Genomic DNA, 21,751 nt, shown 5'->3' on the forward strand with positions numbered 1-21,751 from the left:
CTATGTATTTGTATTTTATATATACACACATTTCTATTAAGACACTTAAAGCCATGTAGTCATGGTTTAAGAAGAATATGAAACCTTCTGTCTATTCCACATGCTGAGAATATTTTCCTAGTTTGTCATTTGCTTTCATTCCATTTGTGATGCATTTACTATAATCTATACTAGAAGAAACAACAATAAATTACTAACAGTGAGCATGTAATATAATATATGTAGTTTTAGTTTCCAATTGGTGTGTTTATATATTCTATATGACCTACTATCTCTCCTGTCCTGAAGAAGCTTTGGTTATTACAACCTCAGTTAATATCCCCCTACATTCTTTCTTGATGTATGTTGTCATCTCAAAAACTAAAAGCAATAACACAGTTGGAGATTGAGGTATGTCTTTGAGTTAAAATACTATAATTTTAAGTTGAATAGCATATAAGTTGATAATTTGAATTGATAAAAGTTAGGACAAAAAACACCTTAAGAAAGTAAGCTAAAATGTTGGTAAGCCACAATATGTTATTGTGGTAGAAGCATAAACACTTTATTTGCTTTTTCTGTTTTCCGAACTTTCTATCATATGTTTATATTACATTTAGAATGAAAAAATAATTGTTTACCTTTGAAATAATCAGGAAAGAAACAGCAACTTTAAACAATGTTTACATAAGAAAAAACAAAAAGCCTAAAATCCCATCTACAAAAGGTGGATAAAATCCATTTGGTATATTTACCAAATGAATTACTATATACACACACCCGAATTTTACCACACTTACAAAGAAGAACTAGTACCTATCTTGCAGAAACTATTGAACAACATGGAGAAGAACAGAAACCTCCCGACACCTTTTATGAAGCGAATATTACTCTGATACCAAAACCAGGAAAGGATGCAATAAAAAAAGAAAACTACAGACCAATATCTCTAATGAATATACATGTAACAATTTTCAACAAAATCTTAGCTAACCGAATCCAGACGCTTATCAAAAAAATAATCCATCACGACCAAGTGGGCTTCATCCCAGGGATGTAGGGATGGTTCAACATACATAAATCTATAAATGCAATTCACCACATAAACAGAAGCAAAAACAAAGACCATATGATTCTTTCAATTGATGCAGAAAAAGCTTTTGACAAAATTCAATACCCTTTTATGATACGAACACTTAATAAAATAGGCATAGAAGGAACATACCCCAAAATGATACAAGCCATATATGACAGACCCATAGCCAACATCATACTGAATGGGGAAAACTGAAAGCATTCCCACTTAGAACTGGAACCAGACAAGGCTGCCCACTATCTCCACTTCTGTTCGACATAGTGCTGGAAGTCCTGGCTACCTTAACTAAGGTAGACATGAGACCAGAGTTTAACACTTTTCTTTAGTCTTTTCAGAACATTAATAGCTGTTGATTTTAATTATAAATATTATAAACATATTTTGGAACACTTCAAAAATATAAAAAAATATAAAGACAAAAGCACAAAATAAAATCCCCTCATATATATATTTGATAAATATGTTTCCAAATATTCTTTTTATTTGCCTTTCCATATACAACACATTCTTTTTATTAATTGGGTCATGAATTTATCTTATTTCAGTGATTATAAGTCAACATTGCCATTATTTTTCTTTTTTTTTCTTTTTTTTTATTTCAGCATATCAGATGGGAAAGTGAAATTAAAGGTATCCAAATAGGGGCATAAGAGGTCAAACTTTCACTGTTTGCTGATGATATGATGTCATGGCCCAATTACAGGATCAGCCCCCAACAATATGATATTATATTTAGAAAACCCCAAAGATTCAACCAAGAAACTCCTGGAACTGATCAATGAATTTAGTAAAGTCTCAGGATACAAAATCAATACACAGAAATCAGAGGCATTCATATACGCCAACAACAATCTAATTGAGAACCAAATCAAAGACTCAATTCCCTTCACAATAGCAACAAAGAAATTAAAGTACCTAGGAATATACTTAACCAAGGAGGTAAAAGACCTCTACAGGGAGAACTATGAAACACTGAGGAAGGAAATAGCAGAGGATGTAAACAGATGGAAATCCATACCATGCTCATGGATCAGCAGACTCAACATCATCAAAATGTCTATACTACTCAAACTGATCTACAGATTCAATGCAATACCAATCAAAATGCCATCAGCATTCTTCACAGATGTAGAAAAAATAATTTTACACTTCGTATGGAATCAAAGAAGACCCCGAATATAAAAAGCAATTCTAGGCAACAAAAACAAAATGGGAGGTATTAATATGCCAGATATCAAACTAAACTACAAAGCTGTAGTAATTAAATCAATCTTGTATTGGCACAAAAATAGGAATATTGACAAGTGGAACAGATCTTAGAATCCTGATATAAAACCAACTTCATATAACCATCTAATCTTTAACAAAACAGACAAAAACATACGCTGTGGCAAATAATCCCTTTTCAATAAATGGTGCTGGGAAAACTGGATAGCCACTTGTAGAAGGCTAAAGCAGGACCCACACCTTTCACCTCTCACAAAAATCAACTCACACTGGATAACAGACTTAAACCTAAGGTATGAAACTATTAGAATTCTAGAGGAAAATGTTGGAAACATTCTCCTAGACATCGGCCTAGGCAAAGAGTTTATGAAGAAGTCCCCAAAGGCAATCACAGCAGCAACAAAAATAAATAAATGGGACATGATCAAATTAAAAAGCTTCTGCACACCCAAAGAAACAGTCATGAAAGTAAACAGACAACCTACAGAATGGGAGAAAATTTTTGCATCCTACGCATCTGATAAGGGGCTGATAACTAGAATCTACTTAGAACTCACAAAAATCAGCAAGAATAAATCAAATAACCCTATTAAAAAGTGGGCAAAGGACTTGAACAGAAACTTTTCTAAAGACAGAAGAATGGGCAACAAACATGAAAAAATGCTCAACATCTCTAATCATCAGGGAAATGCAAATCAAAACCACATTGGTCACTTAACATTATTAAGTGATCAATATCACTTAACTCCAGTGAGAATGGCCTTTATCAAAAAGTCTGCAAACAATAGATGCTGACGTGGATGCGGAGAGAGAGGAGTACTCCTACACTGCTGGTGGGACTGCAAACCAGTTCAACCTCTGTGGAAAGCAATATGGAGATACCTTAAAACGATACAAGTGAATCTACCATTTGATCCAGCAATCCCATTACTGGGCATCTACCCAAAAGATCCAATGACACTCTACAAAAAAGACACCTGCACTCGAATGTTTATAGCAGCACAATTCATAATTGCAAGGCTGTGGAAACAGCCCAAGTACCCATCAATCCAAGAATGGATTAATAAAATGTGGTATATGTATACCATGGAGTACTATTCAGCTCTAAGAAACAACGGTGATATAGCACATCTTATATTTTCCTGGTTAGAGCTGGAACCCATACTACTAAGTGAAGTATCCCAAGAATGGAAAAACAAGCACCACATATACTCACCAGCAAACTGGTATTAACTGAGCAGCACCTAAGTGGAGACATGGGTACTACAGTAATAGGGTATTGGGCACTTATATACATACATAATGAGTGAGATGTGCACTATCTGGGGGATGGTCATGCTGGAAACTCAGACTTGTGGGGGGAGGGGGGGAAAGGCCGTTTTTTGAAACTTTAAAATTTGTACCCTCATAATATGCTGAAATAAAAATAAAAGAAAAAAGAAAGAAAATGGCAATATGGACTTATATTCATTGAAATAAGATGAAATTCTTAAAAACAAATTGTATATCACCATGAGCCAATTAATAAATAGAATGTGTTGTATATGGAAAGGCAAACAAAAAGAATATTTGGAAACATATTTATCAAATATATATATGAGGGGATTTTATTTTGTGCTTTTGTCTTTATATTTTTTTATATTTTTGAAGTGTTCCAAAATATGTTTATAATATTTATAATTAAAATCAACAGCTATTAATGTTCTGAAAAAACTAAAGAAAAGTGTTAAACTCTGGTCTCATGTCCACCTTAATTTTCCAGGAGCCCTTCTTTTTGATACCATCAAACATAGTCTGTTTGCTTTTCTTAGCCCTGACCTTGTCTTAATGAGCATCCACAATCCACACTGCTTCAGCCTTGGGCGTCCGAACCCGGGTGCTCTGCCAGAACATTTCCTGCCTGAATTTGTGTTTCTACCTACCTGTGTCCCAGACATATCTGCGTTTCTGACCCAGCCACGGGCACATCCTTTTGAAGGAATGCTGGCTATAGCCGTCACCCCAACACACCTTTTTTATAATCTAGAAGCATGCACTATGCTTATTTAAAAAAAATGTATTATTATTATTACTTCTTAGTGACATGGAACAAACTGATTTAGGTTCTTATCAATTTAGATTAAATATATCTCTTTCAAGCCATGGTACCAAATTGCTTTTTGAAGTATCATTTAATATGCCTTGCTAATTTCTCAAGAAATAATATTGTAATCAGATTACTTTGTTACTTCCTTCTTACAAGAAGCACCTTTCTTCTCCCTGTCACCCTTGTAATATCTGCAGAAGATACATTGATGACATTAGAAGCACATGCTGTTACTTTATTTACTTCAAATTAAATGATACTCCCAAGAATGAATAAATCTTCATTTGTAAGCATTACTAATAATAAAATGCACATCACATGAACATATAACAAAATACATACTGTATTTTATAACCCTGATCATGACTCTGGCTTCTCTTTACAAAGCACTTAGTTTGTTATCAGCAGCCCATAGTTGACTTTGAAATGACATAACACAACTCTGGTCCTTGCTATTACTCTTGAACCTACTGAAATAAGACAATTATTAATAAAAGCTGTTCAGAGAAGGACTTTCTGAGGTTCCTTGGTTGGGGGTGCACTTCACCCACCTCTCTGATATACCTACCTAAAGGGTGAGATGCTTTAACACTGCACTCCCCTGTCTGCTAAGGGAGCCACCTTTTCTTCTCATTGAAACATTAATCAATGTGAGACTACTTTAAAAGTGGCTTGTATATTATCTATATTCTTTTATCCCCATGAAGTTTCCTGTATCTAGAGGGGAAAATGAGAAATGTTTCTGTCTCCAATTATGGAACTGGAAAATGACCTCTTATCTGACATACAAGGTTTAAAGTCTAAATTTCATAATTGCATAAATTATATAATTTATTTCACTAAAGACCTAAAATAAGCCTTTGGGGAAAGTATTATTATGCCCATTTTACAGATAAGATCATGTGGTAGGTAAAACACAAAGCAGAAATTTGAATCTCAGCCTGCTTGGTAAAGAATTTACACCCTTTCCAAACAGTGTTCCCTGTAATTGTGCAAACAAATTTATTTCCTTTCCTTTATTCACTTAGATATTTTCTTGTTGACTAAACTCCTTTTGTTTATTTGATTTGTCAACAAACTTCAGGTACTCATTGGACTCTAGTATAGGCTAATGGAGGATCAGACTTCATTAGGAAACATACCACAGATCACCTCCACCATCACCCCCATGAGAATATGACCACCATTTGGGCACCTACTGTGTGCTAGCATTATATTATGAAATAAGCACATATTGTTTTATTCAACCTTGAAAATAATCTCCAAATCAGGAATAGTAAACAACAGATAACTCACCGTTTCAATAAGCATTCCCTACAGAAACAAAACCAATTTTATACACAGACACACACACACGTATCTAGAGAGATTTATTTTAAGGAATTGGCTCATGTGAATGTGGGAGCTAGTAAGTTTTAAATCCACAGGGCTGGGTGGTAGACTGGAAACACAGGCATAATTTCTATGTTACAGTCTTGAGGCAGAATTAGTTTTCAAGGAGACCTACATTTTTTTATTTTATTTTTTTTTTTTTTGCTTTTAAGCCCTTCAACTGGTTGATGAGGCCCACCACTCACATTATCGAGGCTGGTTTCTTTTACTTTAAGTCAACTGATTACAAATGTTTATCACATCTACAAAATACCCTTATAGCAACACATGGACTGGTGTTGGCTAAACAACTGGATATGTTTAGCCTAGCCAAATGGACATATATAATTTACCATCACAATACCCTTTCTACTATAATGCACCACTTTTTAAATTAACATACTATAAATGAGATCACACTCACTGGTGTATTTCACATGAAGACCAGTAAATGTAAGCACCCTATCATCTTCATGCTACCTAAATTTCCATCCCTCAAATTCTATCTCACATCTAAGTGTCACCTCTAAATCTGTTTCTATAAATCACTGTCTGCTTTTGGTCACAAGATAAACTCATTGCTATATTATTAAGAACTTACAATAGGCATTCTTTTGACAAGTAGAATGCAGCTTTCACTTGTATACTAAAGCCAGAACCTTAACACAGGTAGGTCTCCTTTTAATCTCATAATCCAAGCAAGCTGAAATCTATTATCCCTTCAGGGTTTTCTGAAAGCCACTTAATAAGACGATAGCAACCATTTGCCTTTATAAAGAGCTTTCATCTTGGCTGGGCGTGTTGCCTAAGCTCAGTTAGCATGTACAACATAGGAAGTCTAGAACCCTAACCCATTCACTCAACATATGTCACTGAATGTCTATCATTTTATATCATGTTCTGGGCTAGGTGCTACAATCCACTAAGGAACAAAACAGTCAGAATATCTGTCTTCAGGGAACCTAAGTTCTAAAGAATAAACAGAAAACAAATAAATAGAAATATATAGGGTATATCAGATGATATTATGTGTTTATAGAGAGAAATAAAGCAGTTAGCTGGGCATGGTGGCTTACATCTGTAATCCTAGCACTTTGGAAAGCCAAAGCAGGACTATCACTTGAGCCCAGGAGTTTGAGACCAGCCTAAGCAAGAGGGAGACCCTGTCTGTACAGAGAGTAGAAAAATTAGCTCTGTGTGGTGGCACCTGCCTGTAGCCCCAGCTATTCAAGAGGCTGAGACAGGAAGATAGCCTTAGCCCAGGGGCTCAAGGTTGCATTGAGCTATGATGAGGCCACTGCACTGCAGCCTGGGCATCAGAGCAATACCCTGTCTCAAAAAAATAAAATAAAATAAAGCATTTAGTAATTAGGATGCATGAGTTAATATGTGTGAGTTGCAATAAGGTAGTCAGGAAGTCCTCACTGAGAAAGTGGCATTTGATCAACACTTGAAAGAGATGAATGAGCAAGCCTTGTGGAAATATTAAGTGTCATGCGGAGGGAAGCCCCTGAGGTAAAAACTGCCTACAGTGTTTGAGAACCGTAGTGGAAGCATTACAACATGGTGCTAATTTAATTTAGGCTAATATGTTGTTGTCCCCATCTTCAGATACCTTTGCTTTAAAATTCTAATATTTGGCAAATCTATATGAAAAGTCAAATATGGTCTACTGTATAATCCATAATCATTACTTTATCCCTAAACTTACCTATTATATTGATACTTCATAGATGTCATGATATGAACTTATCTTTTACTCATTAATGATGCTACAAATAAAGCAAAGTGACTAACAACTAAGTGAATGAAGCATTAATTTGGCTTCTTAGCCAACCATGAGTGATTGTGGTTTCTATAAATCCTTCTCATTCTAGGGAATAATTTAAGTTTGGCAGTGATTTGTTTAAGATGTATTAAGACTTTTAGAAAGCCACTACTTAGACCTTTAAGAGAAATTACTTTTTATAATGAAAGTAAATTTGAACAAAAATTTACATTTTAAAATTATATCTGACTATATATACATTAGTAGAGTTTTTTTGTCTTGTAGGTATATTCTAAAAACTCATTATTCAGTATTAGTGATGTCTTATCATCTTATAAGTTTTATTACATGATCATCATTTATCTAAAATCTATTTGAGCATTTTTAAAATGGTGATAGTAGAGAGGTCAGTCTTACTGCCTTGAGTCAAGTTGAATCTACGTAATATGATTTACCAATAAAATCTGTGGTCATTCCACAGGAATACTAGTTCCCAAGTAAATTCCGCACCTGTAGCATGGTGCTTACTGCCATCTAAGTCTTATAAATATAGCAACCCATTTTAAGAAGTCTACGCAAATGGATTTTCGCATTTATAGTGGTTTGCAGCACATTTCTCATGCACTTCATTTTGCTACTATTTCCTTTAAAGCACTCCCAAGAAAATGAGTAAAGAGTACATTCTCTGTTTCTTCCTTTTCAATTTGGCCAGATGTCTGAACACCACATGTGGAAGAACAAGGATTCCAATGATAAAGAGGCAGCCAACTCCCTAAGCAGAAGTGTTCAAAAGGGAACTTCTTAACATGGCATTTTTAAGAATCTGAACTTTGTGAAAGCATACTAAGATTTTTTTCTATATTTTCTAATAAAAATATGGAGGTGCTGCTTCAAGCACAATATCAATAAATAGCAAAAAGAAACTTTTTAAAATCCTATTGGTCCTGCAGCCTCCTGCCAGAGTCCCACACAATAGCAAATACTTAGGATGAGAATGGCTCCAGTGGAGCAACACTAATACATTTGACACAGCTTCCACCCCGTCATTATGCAGAGGAGCTTGTGCTTATCCCTTTGTAAATTGGAGACTCTTTTAACCAGGAATCCCAGGATGAAACAGAACCATTTTCCTCACGGCAAAACAAATCCTTCTCCAGTGAATTTTGTTATTGTTTATTGTTACACTGTTTTATCAGCACTAAACTGTATGAAAGCTTCAATTAGTTCTTGATGAATGATCCCATAAAAGCATGTAGTTTCATTTCCCCTGCCACCAGATATTTCACTGAGTGTTATTAAATGAAATATAATTGGGATAAGATTCAGGAAACTTAGAGAGGCTGTAGTGCTCTCAGTTCAGCCTAAAATGGTTAGTCATCAGTGTAACTGAATCACATCCGACACATTGTACATATAAATTTACATTGCTTTATCCTGAATAGAACTTAGAGACACTAGATACAGTCTGATGCACAATCTCTGCCCTTCAGTGAGGATAAAGGCCAGTCAATGGTAAGGAGCTAAGTTCAGTACTAGGTCAAATAGTTATCTCCATACAGTGGCAAAAGGCATATGTACCAATCACACTTATATGCAATAGAATATATCTACTTTATATGTTACATAGCACCTCTTTTACTGTTCCAGCACAAGTCATCAGTTTTCTTATTTTTCCTTAGTATAGAAACCTAAGTTTTAGCTAGTTATATTAATGCATAGAAGGCTAACTTCCCTGTCCCTCCTTGTATGTGACCATGCTGCAGCCAGTGATATGTAGAATTGGGATATAAGACTTCTGAGAAAGCTGATTAAAGGTAACTAACTCAGCACAGGGCAGACTTTTTAAAAAACCTTCCTACCTTTCCTCCTTCTTCTGTCCTTCAATGTATAACTACAGCTTCAGGAGCTATATTGGATCAGGATGTCACCTTAAGATGAAAATCATATGGTAGGGTAATACTGCAGAATACTATTAATAGAAGAATACTATTAATAGAATACTATTAATACTATTAATTATTAATAGTATTAATACTATTAATAGAAGCATGAGTGTTTGAAATTCTGGAGCTACCATCCAAGTCTCGAACTGCTATCTTGGCTAAGTTGTAATTTATGTGTAATACTCTGCTCTTTTGATCGAAACACTATAACAGGCAACAGAAATCTAACTATAACTGACACAACTGTGGATCCTTAATGTATTCTTTTATATAATGGAACACCACTACTATGTGTTGGTCATTTTGTGAAACATTTTAATGCACTGTCACATTTCATCTTTAAAATAAAACTATTAAGTTAGGTGCTGCTATCATCTCCATTTTACAGAAGAGAAAACTAAATCACAGAGCCACTCAGCACATAGCCTGGTTGGGGGAGGTAGAGAAGGGAAGAGGGATCAGAATGCATGCATTCAGTTTTTCCTTTTTAAATTCAACAAGAAATATTTCATACTTACATTATAGGCTAGGTTCTGTGCTAAGTGCTCGGGATGCATAAATGAACAAAAAGATTGAGCAAATATATTCTAGGACAGTTTCATGAATTTTAACTATAATCTTGAACAGAGGTTTATAAAGTATGGTCTGTGGACCTTTTAGGTACCCAAGATATCTTTGGGTGTACATAAGGTCAAAATTTTTGTCATAATAAAACTAAGACATTACTCATTTTTTGCACAGTGTTCACAATTGCACTGATAGTGCAAAAAGCAATGGTGGATAAAACTCCTGGCAGTTTGCAATAAACTGTACTAGTAGTCATTGTAGTATTTTCTCACCCTACAGACCCAAAATTAATAAATAAGTAGTTCAATAATTAAATAATTAATTAAAGGTTTCCCTTGAGAATGTTTTCAGCAAAGTAATAAAATTTGTAATTTTACCAATTATTATTATTTTACTAAATATTAAATCTTGAAACTTGGGCACATATCTTTTTAGTATCCCATGTGATGAAATAGAAAGTATACAGCAAGCAGTTTTATTATATTGAAGTATGATGGTTCTTTGGAGGAAAAGCATTTATGCAATTGACTCACATGTTGAATTAGCCAGTCTTTTATGGAATATCCTTTTACCTGAAACAATGACTAATGATGGCTATTTAGACATTGGTATTTGGCAGATATTTTGTTGAAAAAATTGAGGTAAACAGTCAAAGAAAGAAACCAACAGTATTTGCTGCCAATGACAAAATTTGACCCTCACAATACTTAAAATTTTTCTGATGAAATTGGTGGTGATATTAACAAATATGATGTTCTGATATTTGGAAGATCTCAAGACTATGAGAACCAATATATTTTGAATGACCAATGTATGATGTTAAAATCATGCATGGGTAAAATATCTATTCAAAGTGCATAATAGCTCAATGGATTTTAACAAAATATGAAAAATGTATCGATATGATTTTTGATTTCACATTGTAACCTTTGAAAAACAACCACTTGCTGAATTTTGATGTAGTATCTAAGAAGAATATCTCTAAATATCTATAATGACAACCAGATATGTATGTGAGGCTGAACTTTCTTCATGTACCTCCATCATAATATCTGGCAGCAAATGAAATGAAGACAAAGATATAAGAATTGAAGATTGTCTATTAATTGAAAGATTAAGCAGATTTACAAAAGTATAAAAAATGTCATTCTAACTCACTTTTTCTTGTTTGGGAAATAGTTATTTTTCATAAAAAATGTTATCTAAATTAACATGTAGTGAGTTTAGTACTTTTATTTTTAAATGAGTTGTTGTAAAATATTTGCTTTTTTCTATGTTTTATTTTCTAATGTGCAAATAGCAACAGACATAACTCACAGAACAAAACTCATGGAACAAGAGAGCTTAAGAACCACAAGTCTAGCTCACGGCCCTCCATTTTCATTAGTTGGGCATGGCATTGTTCCTGACACTAGAAAATACCTCATTTTAATAATGGGAAGTTTACTTTGAAACATAAAATCAGGGTTCTTCAAACTAGGTTATTTTATCTCTTTGGGGTTGATAGTATCTCTTATGAGCTTACCTCAAATCTTCCATGAAGCCAGAAAAACTCAATAGCAGGTGAAATTTGTTAGTGTAAATTTTATGACCTATCACCACAAAAGGACACCAGATTCCTCATATTTGGAATGAAAAGTGAGGAATCATACCCATGATTCCTGATTCTTACAGCATTTTCTCAAGGCAAATTATATTCTCTAAAATCCTACCAAGGCATCCATTTAACAATTTAGTTTAATATGCTAGCATTAACTATTCAAGTATTTCCTCAAAATTAAGAGAATATCAGTCATCTAAACCTCAGTTTTTATGTACATATTTAATATAAGCATAATAAGATTTACTTCTGAGAGTTGCTGTGAGATTTCAAAGGGAAAACAAGTGTGAAAATGCCCAAGACACCTGAAACATAACAAGTGCCTAACTATTTTTGTTTTCTTTTGATACATTCATTTTCTTGGCCCCAGTAGTTTCTCTAATAATAAAATAGCTCTATCCATTGTGGTGCCTCTCAGATCTCTTATGACTGTGACCAAAGAGAATCGACATTTTTCCTCAGCTTCCATCCATCATAACCACAGCTGTTGCACTGAGGCTGTGCTTCCCACAGGCTGCTCCCATTTCTGGGAAATGACAATTGTCAAGCAAGTAATGACAACTTCCTAGTAAGGAAAGTGTTGAGAATTCAGAAAATCATGTTGTTCAGAGTTATAGAGCTAAAAAGCTGATAATGCTTAAATAATGTTTCATAATAGGTAGAAGGTTGTCTTGGGAAGTGGAACTACAGACATCTGTAATGTGGATGTAGCTGATTATGAAGAGGACACATAGAGTAACAGGAAACAAAACAAAATATCAGTTAACCCAAAACTTTTGTAACCATAATTTCAATTCAAATCCATTGTATTTTGTGCATGGTATCTTCTAACTATATCCACTTTTAATTGGTAATATATATTATTATTATTATGTATTATATTGAGTTCTATTCAATCTTACACACACACACACATATACACACAGAACATGATTTTAATCTTCTTTCAAATGTGGAATGGCATCACCACTTTGGCAAAACAAATAGTTGAGGGAGAGCAAAGAGAATGAACCTAACCTACTTCCTGCTCCTGATCCCCACAATCTCAAAATTAATCGCTGCATTAATATCTATGCATTTCAGTATATTTTCTTAGATATTTAATTCATTTGCAATCTTAATATTAGTCTATATCCAAAGTTCTTACAACCCAATCAAATTTTAAATTTAGACAAAAAATATTTTATTCAATTATATATAAATTTCTGAAGTGGAAAGTAGTAGTAATCAGATAATTAATAATGATGACTACTATGGTAATGATGGTTTAGTACTCATCACTTTTCCCAGAACTTTCCTGGATTTTAACTTAGTTTCACAATATCTATCAGGCGGATAAAGCAGATAAACCTTTTTCCTTAAAACGAAAAGCACAAAAAACAAGATGATACGCTTATCCTCAGAAAACTTGTTCTCCTGACTTTTAGACCCCTCCTCTAGATCACAAATAACATGAACTAAGGGAAAAACTTCCCTTAGACAATGCAACTCCATAGAATTCTGTTCAATATTTATGTATTATTTCCCACAAATCCTTATGTTAGATTAATGAAAGATACATATGAAGCTTTCAATACCAAGCTTTTTGTTATTGATAAGTATATTATATAGCATTTTACTTATCAGTTAAAATAGTGTAAGGGAAATGGGAACATTTTAAAAGCAGATTCTATGTCAAGTTGTCAGTTATTCCCAACTTGATCTATGGATTAAGTGCAATCCCAATAAAAATATCCCATCTACTTATTTTGTGGATATTAACAAACTGATTCTAAAGTTTATATGGAAATGCAAAAGACCAACAATAGCCAACACAACACTGAAGGAGAACAAAAGTAGAAGACTGATATTACCCAACTTTATAACTTTCTATAAAGCCACAGTAATCAAGAATGCAGTACTGGCAAAAAAATAGACAAACAGATCAATAGAACAAAATAGAGCCTAAATATAGAATCATACAATCAATTAATTTTGAGAAAGGAGCAAAAGAGATATTATGAGAAAAGATAGTGTTTTCAACAGATGGTGCTGTAACAACTGGACATCCACCTGTACATATATGAATCTAGACACAGAACTTATATTAATAACAAAAATTAACACAAAATGGATTATATCACTGACTATAAAATATAAAGCTATAAAATCCCTAGAAGATAATATAGGATAAAATCTATATGACCTTGGGATTGGTGATGACTTTTTGGATAAAATAAAGGCATGATCCATGATATATGCGATTAATAAGTTGAGCTTCATTAAAATTAAAAACATCTGCAAAAGAGACTTTCAAGATGATGAAAAGATAAGCCACAGACTAAAGGAAAATATTTGCAAAAAACATATCTGATAAAGAACTGTTATATAAAAAGCAGTCTTAAAACTCAAGCAAAAAAGAAGAAAAGAAAACAATCTGATTTTAAAAGGGCCAAAAACCCTAACAGACACTTTACCAAAGAAGATTTACAAATGGGAAATAATAAGTATACGAAAAGATGCTCTACATAATATGTCATCAGAGAAACACAAGTTAAAACAATAATAGGATACCACAACATACCTATTAAAATGGTCAAAATCCAGAACACTTTAATACCAAGTACTGCAAGGATGTAGAACTCTCACTCAGTGCTGGAGGGAATGCAAAATGGTACAGCCAGTTTGGAACACAGTTTGGCAGTTTCTGAAAAAAATTAAGAAACTTCCTATACAATACACCAATCACCCTCCTTGATATTTATCCAAGGAAATTGAAACTTGTATCAACACAAAACCCTGCATGCTATGCTTACAGCAGCGTTATTTATAATTGCCAAAATTTGGAAGCAACTGAGAAGTCTTTCTGGTGGTGAATGGATAAGTAAACTGTAGTAATTCAAGCAATGGGATATTATTTAGCACTAAAAAGAGATGAGCTATTAAGCTATGGAGAACTATGGAGGAAACTTAAATAGCCAACTTGAAAAGGCTACAACTATACGACATTCTGGAAAAGGCAAAACTATGGAGATAGTAAAAAGATCAGTGTTTGCCAGGGGTTGAGGGGAGGGAGGGATGAATAGGCAGAGCTTAAAGGATTTTTAGAATAGTGAAACTACTCTGTATGCGACACTAACAGTGGATACAAATCATTATATTTCTCCAAATCCATAGAATGCAAAACACCAAGAGTGAACTCTATTGGACTTTGAGCAAAAATGTCAATGTGGGATCATAAGTTGTGACAAATGTACCACTCTTAAGGGGGATGTTGATAATGGGGGAGCTATGCTTGTGTGGAGGCAGGGGGTATGTAAAGAAATCTCTTTATTTCTGTTCAATTTTGCTATGAACCTAAAACAGCTCTAAAAATACAGTCTATTTTAAAAAAGTAGATTACGCACCATCTGCATAACATTTTAAAATTAAAATCTGAGGATTGGGTACTGGAAGCGGTATTTTGTAGAGCGTTGGGACTTTTCCTTCAGAGCTTTCATAATGCTTTTGGGCTTCTACTTTAAAGGACTTCATTTTGCTAAGGGGTGGCATGTTTCCCACTTTGAAGATTCTGACATGTTTTAATGGTCCTGTCTTTGAAGAAATGAGTATCTGCAGGATTCCCTGATGAGAAAGTTTCCTATTCGGGGAGAAAGAGATATTCTGTTGAAGTTATTTACCAGATTATGGTTTTAACCCTGGAGACAGTCTAATCCCTGACAGGGTTATCATCTTTTTGAAAATATTAATATGTTTGGAAAAGGTTCTACTTCTGAAGAAATTCTTATTGCTGGAAGGAGGCTATCTTTAAAATTTTAGCAGGTTGTTGTTTTCAAGGATGTTCTGTAGCATAGGACAACTTCACTGGGAGAACAGTAAAGTAAGAGGTGATGTATTCTATTGGCATTTCCTTATAGAATTCCATGAAAATAAGAATAGAACTAGTATTCTTAGTATTAAATAGAACTAGTATTTGTCAAGTGTAGGATATGAAATATGTAAAATTTCTTTATTATATGAAGTTAAAATGTTAAAATCTACTTGACTTAGAATTATGTGTATGCTTTTATTAGTCAACTTTTGTATATGGGCAGTTTAAATATATAAAAGCATCCAGATGAACAATGATAAACATTAGATTTGGTATTGGTCTACTAATGAAGGAAAAAATGCTCTTTGTCAACAGGCCTTTATTCCACTTCTAAGACTCCAAACATTTCCAAGGACAGGCTTACACAAATATCTCTCATTGGAGAATTCTTGTCAAAGAAGGTGAAATATATGGAAGAGTTATAATTATAAAATTTTTATATTTTCCATAAAGGAAAGAAGAATGAAAAGGGAGAAAAAGAAGATAAGAAATAAACAAAGTAATTACACAAATATTATCTCACTTCCCTTTAGGATGTGAAACACAAAGAGGAAAGAGCCACAAAAATGGGGGATGGGGAAGAGTAATGAACTTAATGATGAATCTTAGTTTTACTAAAAAGTCAGCTAAAATCCAATAGTTATTTTAGTGAAATATTATTTATAAGTTTTCCTTTATTTTCATTCCCACATTTTCCATGAAAAATTATCTAACTTGAAAATCATTTTATGAAACTTGAAATTCTCTAGAAGAGGTATCCTAGATGTACATAACATAAAACCATGTGAAATTACAATAAATCTCAGGAGTAAAATTTGATATTGTTAAATGGTTTTATTAATAGTAAAAGTATTTAATATACACTCTGGCCCCAGACTATTTTGTAATTGTATCTCCTCTGATCACTTTGCACAGTCTCCAGTTAAACTGAAGCCCTCACTATCCTCAACACACCTCTATTATCCCATTGCTCATCTTGCCTCCCTCCCTCTCCTAGATACAAAGCCAAATTCCACCCTAGCATCTAGGATCAAGCCAAGTTCTACTTCCTCCTTAAAGCCATCCGTGATGTAAGAGCCCTGTGGACCTCTAAACTGTAGCAGTGTATCTTCTTGTGTATCCCTTGGTCAAGGTGTTGTCTTGGGGGAAGAATTGGAGTGTTTTATAAAACTTTGCCTTAATCCAAATGTCTTAACTTAGTATGTTTCAATTTGAAAAAGATATTTAGACGACTTTTAGAGAAAAATACTGTATCTCTAGGATTTTCTTACATTATTTAATTGTAATGCTTTAAATATATATTTGTGATAATATAAACTCAAAACAATAAAAAATACATTTAAAAAATTTTTACATTCAAATTTATATAATTTTAAAAAATTTTTGACACAAAACCAAAAACTGATATTTACTTAATTGTAGAAAGAAGTATGCACAGGCCTCATTCTATATATGTATGGTTTTGTTTTTTGAGCCTAATATTTAATGCAGAGAATCTCTGCTCATATAATACATTGCATAAAGTGGAATTAGTGGCTTCTAGTAGTATAAGAAAACCAAATATCATACTTAAACTTTATCTTGTCAATTTTAATAAGGCATTGCTTGATGAGTCTTTAAAGCTATATTTTTCCTTTGAATAAAATGTTTGCATCGCTGTTTCTAAACTCTGCATAAAATGAGTATCCAATCTAATTATTCATGGAGTACTATTCAGCCATAAAGAAATCATGAAACTCTTGTATTAACCTGGATAGAACTGCAGAAAGCATTCTTCTAAGTGAAGTATCACAAAAATGGAAAAACAAACACCACAAGTACTCACCATTAGATTGAAACTAATCGATCAACACATACGGAAATAACATTCATCAGAAATCAAGCAGGTGGGAGGAGGGAGAGAGAATAGGCAAATCCACACCTAATGGGTACAATGCACACTATAAAGGGGATGGCCATACTGGTGGCTTTAATGGTACAAGGGCAATTTATGTAACCAAAATGTTTGTATCCCCACAATATTCTAAAATTTAAAAAAACTAAAAATAAAAAGTAACTTTTCACCATATATTCATTACTTTATTTATAGTTATTTTTAAAACTTGTTACATATACAGATGGATCTACTTACTGTTATCTCTTATTTAATTGAATGTGATTCTATTGACAGAGCAGGCTTCTCTGTACTAGGTTTTCATTCTATGAATACATATGAATTCGATTTTTCCCAATTTTTCTCTATTCACTTCAATATTGAATTTTTTTTTGTTATAGCAATCCACGATTTCATATGAAAAAAGTAAAATGCAAATAACAAATACAAATTGTGGCCCTAAAAGTTCATGATAAAACTTGGTGCTCAATCAGATAATCTAAAACATGATTAATTACTATTTTAAGGTTATCATTTGAATGAAAACATAAAATTAAATGAATTTTGATAGAGAACTTCTGACCTCAATAAAGTACCTGCTTTATTAACAGTATATATATAATAAATAGTTGATGACTAATTGATCATTATATGTATGTGTATACTGCATTGGAAAAAGATATAAATAGATACAAAATAAATAGATCATAATTCTATTCTTTCAAGGACCTTAAAATTTAGTGGTAAAGAAGAAATTATAACAGTAAAAAATGAGAGTAGTTAAATATATAAAAATTATTATTATTATGAATGATTATACTTTCTCAAATCATTTTAAGCATGGAATTCTTTTTCAAGAAGATGTTAAGAAAAAGGGAAAACAAACTAATACTTACTTCTTTCTTATCAGCACAACTGCCTGTCCACAGTATTCCTTGCTCTTTCAGACTCCATTTCCTAACTTCATCCATTCCTATCTGACTTCTGGAAACTTGACTCTAAGAACTCTTGCTAAGGTCAGCAATGATTTTCAGTCACTAAATCTGACAGCCATTTTCAGTGTTACTTTCAATAGCATTTGACACTATTGACCATTCCTGCCATAAAAATCTTTCTTCTGCTTCCCTTAGTTTCCATGACATGTTTTCTTATCTCCATTTTCTTCATTGTTCCTTTTCCAAGATCACCCTCCTCTGTCCAGCTCAATGTTATAGCTCCTCTTAGCCTGTCCTCGTGCCTCCTATTTTATATTTCCTTTTGCCTCCCACATGCACATGTAGTAAATTAATATGCCACCTTCTCATTTCATCCTAGATCAAACATGATTTCTACCCAATATAGAAGGCCACTGACTCACCACAGAAGCCACCTGTCCTTTAATGTACAGGTAATCCCACCATTGTATATTCTAAACAAATTTTGAATCACAGCAACTTAGTCCAGCATCCTAGCTGCAAGACTAAGTAGTCCACTCGCCCCACATTCGTCCTGGTTTCAGAGGTGTCTTTCTGGTGTATAAATATTCTGTCATCCCTTTAGTCAAAGTACCCAATGCCCATAGAATGAAAAACTAACCTGATTAATATGGCCTGTAAAGCTGGACATCCTCAAATTTCTCCCTATAACCCTCCAGCCTTATCTCTCCAAAGCCCACTGCCCACCTCATTGTCCTCCCATGCTGGCTTTGTTTTAGTACCTCAGATTCATTTCTGTCCATCCCTCCCCCTTGGTGCCCCAGACTTCCTGGATTTGGATTTCAAGTAGTTTCATGGTGAAACATACAGTTTCTGGAATGGGAAAGGTCTAGATTTGAATCCCAGATCTATTTGTTATCTGCTCTGTAACCTCTGTGTATTATATAACTTTTCTCGATCTTAGTTTCCACCTCTATGAAATATAGATAATAATATTTCTCTTACAAATGTGTTGTGAAGATTAATATTCATGCCACATGACTTCACTCCCAGCCTTGAAGTAGAATTATGTTTGATATATCCATCATCCAGTTCCAAGGTACTTAAACATAGTAGATATTCAATAAATGTTTAATGAATGAAAGTAAAAACATAGAAAGAGGAGAGGGAGAGAGAAAGGGAATAGAAGGGAATGGAAGAAAGGAAAAGGCAGAAGGAATGGAAAGAAAAGAGAATTTCTTTTTTCCAATTTTCAAATGTTCTGCATACAACAGATTACTTTGACTTGAATGAAATGTTCACAAAGAATATTAAGAAAAATATAGTTAATGAGATTAACAGGACAAGATGGAAGAGGATGGAAGAGTGTCACCCTAATATGGTAAGGAAAAAGGAAACATTGTAGATATTGAGAGATTATTTTCATCTTTGTACTTAAAATGGATTATAGCATGAAAAGGATAAGGGAAGAGACTAGATACTAAATAATATAACTATAACTGGGCTCATGTAGTTGCAGACCAAAAAAAGGGGAGGTAAATGTAGAAGCATTATAGGGAAAATAGATAAATGTTATTTCTAGGCTGGCTGTGAAGCATATTATTGAGTGAACCGATCAAATAACTGATGAGTATCATTCCGCAAGCATATTTCGTTTTTTCCCATCTCTATGCTTCTCTTCATGCTTAACAGCCTAGATACCTGAGAAAGTAGTGATGAAGTTAACAGGAACTTAATGACAAATGAAGCATTGTATCAGGGTGGAAGGTGTATACACATGACATGACACATTTAGCTGATTTCTAAGGACAGGTGAACTCAATGCAGCTGTGAAGATTTTACTAGACCTGGGATGGGAATAAAGGTTTGGGAGTTAGTTCTATATACTTAGTAACTAAGATCACCTAAAGACCCTTGATAAGTAATTTTCAATAACTAGAAGACCTAGAAATAATTATCTAAGAGGAATGGAAGTGTGGCTGTGAGGGAAGGCAAGAGTGCATATGAATGATGCAAAAGAAAGAGAAGTCAACAGAGAAATGCATTAGGGAAATCTACATGAGGGTGGGGTTTATGTCACAGATGCCTAATTCCAGCAAGACTAGAGGTGTTTTACCTTTAACCTCCATTATGGGGGTGTCTGCGTGGGAAGAACATGTGTATCAGGCTGATCTCCAGTAGTTCTTACCTCACTGCTTTTGGAAGAATAAGTAATTTGTATTAATAGGGAAAAAACAGTGGCTCAGCTTCCAGGATTTTAGATGTGGAAATCCCATTGGAAAGACAGAATAAACTTACGTGAAAAGAACTTGAGAATGCTTGATATACCTCACAGAGAGGAGAGAGATATAAGTTGCCTTCTTTAAAGCATGTGTGGCAATTCTGCTTCAAAGAGTTTCTAAAGTCTAACCAAAACTGAATGTCTTTTTTAAGAGTTAATATGCATCTTTTACTTGATTTTATTATCTTGTTTATTCTCCCTAGCTCAAATATGAAATAATTTGATACTTGCATTTCTTATAAACAACATGCTTTAAATTATTTCAAATTTAATTGGTTTTAAATGGCACATTTAGTCATACATTTGTATATAAACCAAAACACATACACTGTGGAATATTTAATGGCACCCCAGTGTGAAAAAAAGGAATAAAGGGATATATATAATACTAAATATTTAACAATTTTCATTCAAACTGAATTTGCTTTGGCTTTTTCAGGGGATAATTCTCTAAGAACAATCATGTAAGAATCAATGTGAATGGTCACTAAGGCTATTTTTGTTCTGTGTTTCAGGCTTAAAATATACCGAGCAAATAGAATAAGCTACTGAAAAAAATATATACTCTATCCTGATTAATGGATGCTATAGATATCTTTCTGCTCTGTCTGCTTGGTTAGCTTTGTTTCAAATATGATACAGATCTCATGCTGCACGGCAGATCCAGAAATAGTCCATGTTCCTTTAAATTCAGGCAATGCATCATTTTCTATTACACTGTGTCACACCAGTCTATGACTGTAAAGCATGAGTTATGTGGATATGGACCAGTAGGTGAACTGGTCCCAACAAATGCATGATTTGGAGGTCCAAATAAAATATTCTTATGAGAAAATATTTTTAAATGGAATCATAAATAATATATAAGACTTATGAAGGACATTGTTACTTATTTACTTAAAAAATCAATATTCTACATAATACTTCCAAAATCTCTGCAAAATGCAGCTTGATTATATGCATTTATATGATCTGGTTTTTAGATAGAAGTTTCCTATGTCAAATCTCACCTTTGTTTTATTCAGATATTAGTTATGGAAAAATTAAATAATACAACAGAGTCTCTCTCCACATTGTCTATGTCTAACAAAACAATAATAGGGGACATTAAAATGGAGATAGAAGAAAAGGCTTTCATGGGAAAGAAACAATGTTTGTTGTAAAAATCAATATTATTCCAGTGGGGTCTTAAGGGT

Source organism: Microcebus murinus, chromosome 5 (assembly GCF_040939455.1).
Source record: "Microcebus murinus isolate Inina chromosome 5, M.murinus_Inina_mat1.0, whole genome shotgun sequence".
NCBI classification, from domain to species: domain Eukaryota; kingdom Metazoa; phylum Chordata; class Mammalia; order Primates; family Cheirogaleidae; genus Microcebus; species Microcebus murinus.